Below are 4,541 nucleotides of genomic sequence, written 5' to 3'. Positions count from 1 at the left end.
GCACACACCCAGCTGGCTTGTGACAGCACCTGGGCTTGGCCACAACTTTGTCCAACCGTGGAGTGGACACCGAGGAATTCGAGCAGGCATTTAAAACCTGCTGGGGAAAGGGGCTTCCTAGGATCCCAAGAGCACACAGATGCCTAGGTCTGGAGCTGGGGCTGGGCGGCTGCAGCTGCACCTGAACGCATGGGGCTCCCGCCCTACCAATTCAGTAGGGGAAGGGCTCTCACCTGTTTGTAGCCCCTGCTGGCCCCAAGGAGCACACAGCCCTGGCTGTGCATCCCCCACTGCAGCTGGCATCCCCACAGTGGCAGCTACAGACAGGCCGCTGCCACCATCAATATGATATGCACCCTGACGGGCTGAAGTACCATAACTGTCTGCTATATGGCCATAGACAACCCATGCCCTCCTTCTGGTCTTGCTTCAAGAGCATCTTCTACATTCATACAGAAATCGGCAACATCTAGACCCATCTGCTTGGCTTTGTGCTGTTTCTCTTTTTGGGAATCTTGACCATGCTCAGACCAAATATGTACTTCACAGCTCTTCTACAAGAGAAAGTGGTTTGGGGCATATTCTTTCTGGGTGCAGTGCTCTGACTAAGCCTCTCCTGGCTCAACCACACCATCTACTGTCATTCAGAGAGAGTTTCTCAGACTTTTTCCAAACTGGACTATGCAGGGATTGCTCCACTGATTATAAGGAGCTTCTTCCCCTGGCTCTGTTCCTCCTTCTACTGCTCCCCACAGCCACGGCCCGTCTACCTCTCCATCGTCTGTGTCCTGGGCATCTCTGCCATCCTTGTGGCACAGTGGGACTTGTTTGCCACTTCTAAGCACCACAAGGGCAGGGGTGTTGCTGGGACTTGGCTTGAGTGTGTTGTGCCCATCATACACTTTACTATCACTGAGTGAGGACTTTGCCAAGGTCACCACAGTGGGCCAGATGGGCTGGTTCTTCCTCATGACTGTCACATACGTCACCAGAGCTGGTCTTTATGCTGCTCAAATTCCTGAACACTTCTTTCCTGGAGAATTTGATGCGTGGTTCCAGTCTCAGCCAATTTTCCATGTCCTCATGGTGACAGTGGCCTTTGTCCACTTCTGTGGGGTCTCCAACCTTCAGGAATTCCGTTAAAGCTGAGAAGGTGGCTGCACTGATGACCCGGTTCTGTGAGCCTTCCCATCTGAGGCGTGGACAAAGAACTTCCTGAATGCTGTTATTTTATTTTTATATTTTTTTAGACAAAGTCTCACTCTGTCACTCAGGCTGGAGTCCCGTGGCGCCGTCGTGGCTCATTGCAACCTCCACCTCCTGGGTTCCAGCACTTCTCCTACCTCAGCATCCTGAGTAGCTGAGACCACAGGCACATACCGCCACATTCAGGTAACATTTGTATTTTTACTAGAGATGGGGTTTCACCATGTTGGCCAGGGTGGTCTCAAACTCCTGACCTAAGTGATCCGCCCACCTCAGCCTCCCAAAGTTCTGGGATTACAGGCATGAGCCACCGCACCCAGCCCAGGTACTTTCACAAATAATCTTTTTGCTGAAGTGAGAGGAAGAGTCTGGATTGTCTGTTAAACCTCAGAAAATTCAATACCAACCAACCAAGCTTTGGCCACTTTCATACCCACTGGGCAGGAACCTTGCCATTTCCATTCTCCTAGCTGAGGATGGGACATGGTGAAACTCATCCCTCCCCTCCACAGCAGTCACCTTCCTCAACAAGGCAACTACCGGCCCCCCACGGAGACAGTACTTTGAAGCTCATGTTGAGATTTTGCCTCAACCATTTTGGGAAAATTATGGACTAGGACTCTTGAGAAACTCTCTTTTTTCTGGAAGAAAATATTCCTCCCTTACTCCCATCCTTACTTTGTATCCTGGCTTAAAACAAGCTATCCATTGCTGCAGCACACTTTTCAAAACAGTTGAATACCCTGGTCGCATCTTTCTGGGGCCTGAATCTGCTTACATAACAGAAAGAATAAAGCCTCCAACTCTTACATCGCCCAGCTAAATTGAGTTTTAGTTTGTTTTTTCTTGGCAGAGTAATGTAAAATTTAAATGGAGAAAGATATTTAATATTTAATACTAAGCTTTAGAAAGAAATCTGCCATCATTGCTATGTATCTTCATGCAAACTCTGTGATGTTAATAATAGAAAGTACAGAAGACGCTGGGTATGCAAAGAAAAATAAAACAATTAGGAATCGCGGCAACGATGGCTTGAAAACATTAAGAAATTATTGTTTTTAAAATTGTGATATGCTACTGAAATTATGTCTTTTTCCCAACTTTTATACATGAAATATCATATAGGATTTGCGCTGAAATATTCAGCAGGGAGAAAGAGATTGGGAGGAATCAAAAAATGATATTGGTCTTATATTGAAAATAACTGAAGCTGCTAATGGGCATGTAGGGGTTCATTACACCATTCTCTCTGTGTTTTCATATGTTTGCATTATTCCATAATAAAAAATCCTCCAGAAATCCCACTCTTGGGTATCCACCCAGAGGAAAAGAAGTCATTATATGAAAAAGATACTTGCACACGCGTGTTTATAGAGCAGCACAATTTGCAACTGCAAAAATATGGAACCAGCCAAAATGCTCATCTATTAAGGAGTGGATAAAGAAACTGTGAGACATATGCATAGACAGATAGATAGATAGATAGATAGATCTCACTATTATATGTATATATCACACTGTTATATCTATATTGCACTATTATATATCATACTATTAATATATATCACACTATTATATATTATATATATGTGTGTGTGTATATATATATAATATATATATTATATAGATATATACACCATGGAATACTATTCAGCAATATAAAGGAACAAAATAATGGCATTCACAGCACCCAGGATGGAATTGGAGACCATTATTCTAAGTGAAGTAACTCAGGAATGGAAACCCAAACATTGCATGTTCTCACTTATAGGTGGGAGCTAAGCTGTGAGGACACAAAGGCACAAGATGATACAAAGGACTTTGGGGACTTGGGGTAAAGTGTGGGAGGGGGTGAGGGATAAAAGACAACAAATTAGGTGCAGTGTACGCTGCTCAGGCGATGGGTACATCAAAGTCTCAGAATCACCACTGAAGAACTTACTCAAGTAACCAAATATCATCTGTTCCCCTATTGAAATAAAAATTAATAAAAGAATAAATAATAAAATTAGATTGTGGTAAGGGTTACATCATTCTGTCAATAGACTAAAAATACTGAATGGCACACTTTCAATATGTGAGGGGGTAAAATGAATAATATATAAATTATATTTCAATAAAGCCATTAAAATAAAAAACTTGAAGCAGGATTGTGCCTTATTCCCCAGTTCTTAATGCATCATCCTCAGATGCAGAAAGCATTCCATAATGAATGAATGCATGAATGAATGAATGAATATAATGAATCTCATAATAGATACCTGCTGTGCCATCCCTTACGTGGACATCAAGAAAGGAAGGTGCTAGAAAGTCAACAAGAGGTGACTGTGTGGCTATTGATGTCAAGACAGTGGATAAGCAGAGGAAAAGTAAAGTCATAACAAGCTAAGCTGGAAGAAAATTAGTTCTGGCTCAGACTCGTTATCCCTGTGAACCATATATGCACTCAATCTGCAGGTCACCTTTTGCCATCCCAGCCTCCAAGGCAGCTCCGGAAACACAAAGCATTCGAATTGCTGAGGCTTTGCAAACACTCTTTCTATCGAGTACATATTAACTTTTCTGTTCACATTGCATTAAAGGGGAAAGTTCTATTGACTTTCCTGAAGAAAGAGTCATTACAGGGCAACTAGCCGGGACAAATTTATTAGAGCCAAATTGAAAAAGCAATCAGGATATTTTAAAGTTTCATAGCCCAAGCTCCTTGGAGGCAAGAACTGTGACTTGGTATCTCTGTGTTCCTGTGATGAGCTCAGTGTCTGACAGAACAGGAAGTGCCATAATGTGTCTTGGACAAGAGAATGTAGCCAGCAGAGGGCGGAGCATTGCTCCCATTTGCTTGGCCTTTGGCTAATTTTCTAGAAGCTCTGTGTGTAGCACTAGGCTTAACTTTCCTGTCAACCTGAGCCCTAAGGATGGTGAGGGAAGAAACTGAGGCCTGGGAGTGTCAGGCAGAACAGAAGTGGTGGAACTGGGATTGCTCCCAGCACACCCACCCCAATTCCAGGGCACCGCCCACGCTCCACTGCTCCTTCTCCACACATGGACTTCCACACAACCCTAATGGAGGGCAGTTTGTTTTCCTCTGTTGGATTTTGCCAGGGGTGGACACTGAGCCAAGAGCAGCCTTATTCAGTCTGAGTTACTCCCAGAAGTCCAGCCCATCACAACCGTCCCTGTAGGGACGTGCTTTTTCAAGGGCCACTCAACCTGCTGAATCTCCCCAGCTCCACCAAAAGCTCACAGAAAGCATTCACTTTCAGGTGAGTTGGGAGCTGTGGGTGCAGCTGGATCCCCAGCTCTCCAGCTGACTTGCTGAACTTGTTGCATGTTAT

At 44.3% G+C, this 4,541-nt stretch overlaps 1 pseudogene; it reads left to right on the top strand.

The window, feature by feature from the left end:
- Positions 1–224: 224 nt before the first annotated feature.
- Positions 225–1,262, top strand: LOC116547756 (annotated as a pseudogene).
- The last annotated feature ends 3,279 nt before the right edge of the window (positions 1,263–4,541 follow it).

This window comes from Sapajus apella, unplaced genomic scaffold (assembly GCF_009761245.1).
Source record: "Sapajus apella isolate SASKATOON/1434 unplaced genomic scaffold, GSC_monkey_1.0 scaffold4531, whole genome shotgun sequence".
NCBI classification, from domain to species: domain Eukaryota; kingdom Metazoa; phylum Chordata; class Mammalia; order Primates; family Cebidae; genus Sapajus; species Sapajus apella.
Note: the sequence above shows the minus strand (reverse complement) of the source record. Positions and strands in the feature narration are given on the sequence as shown.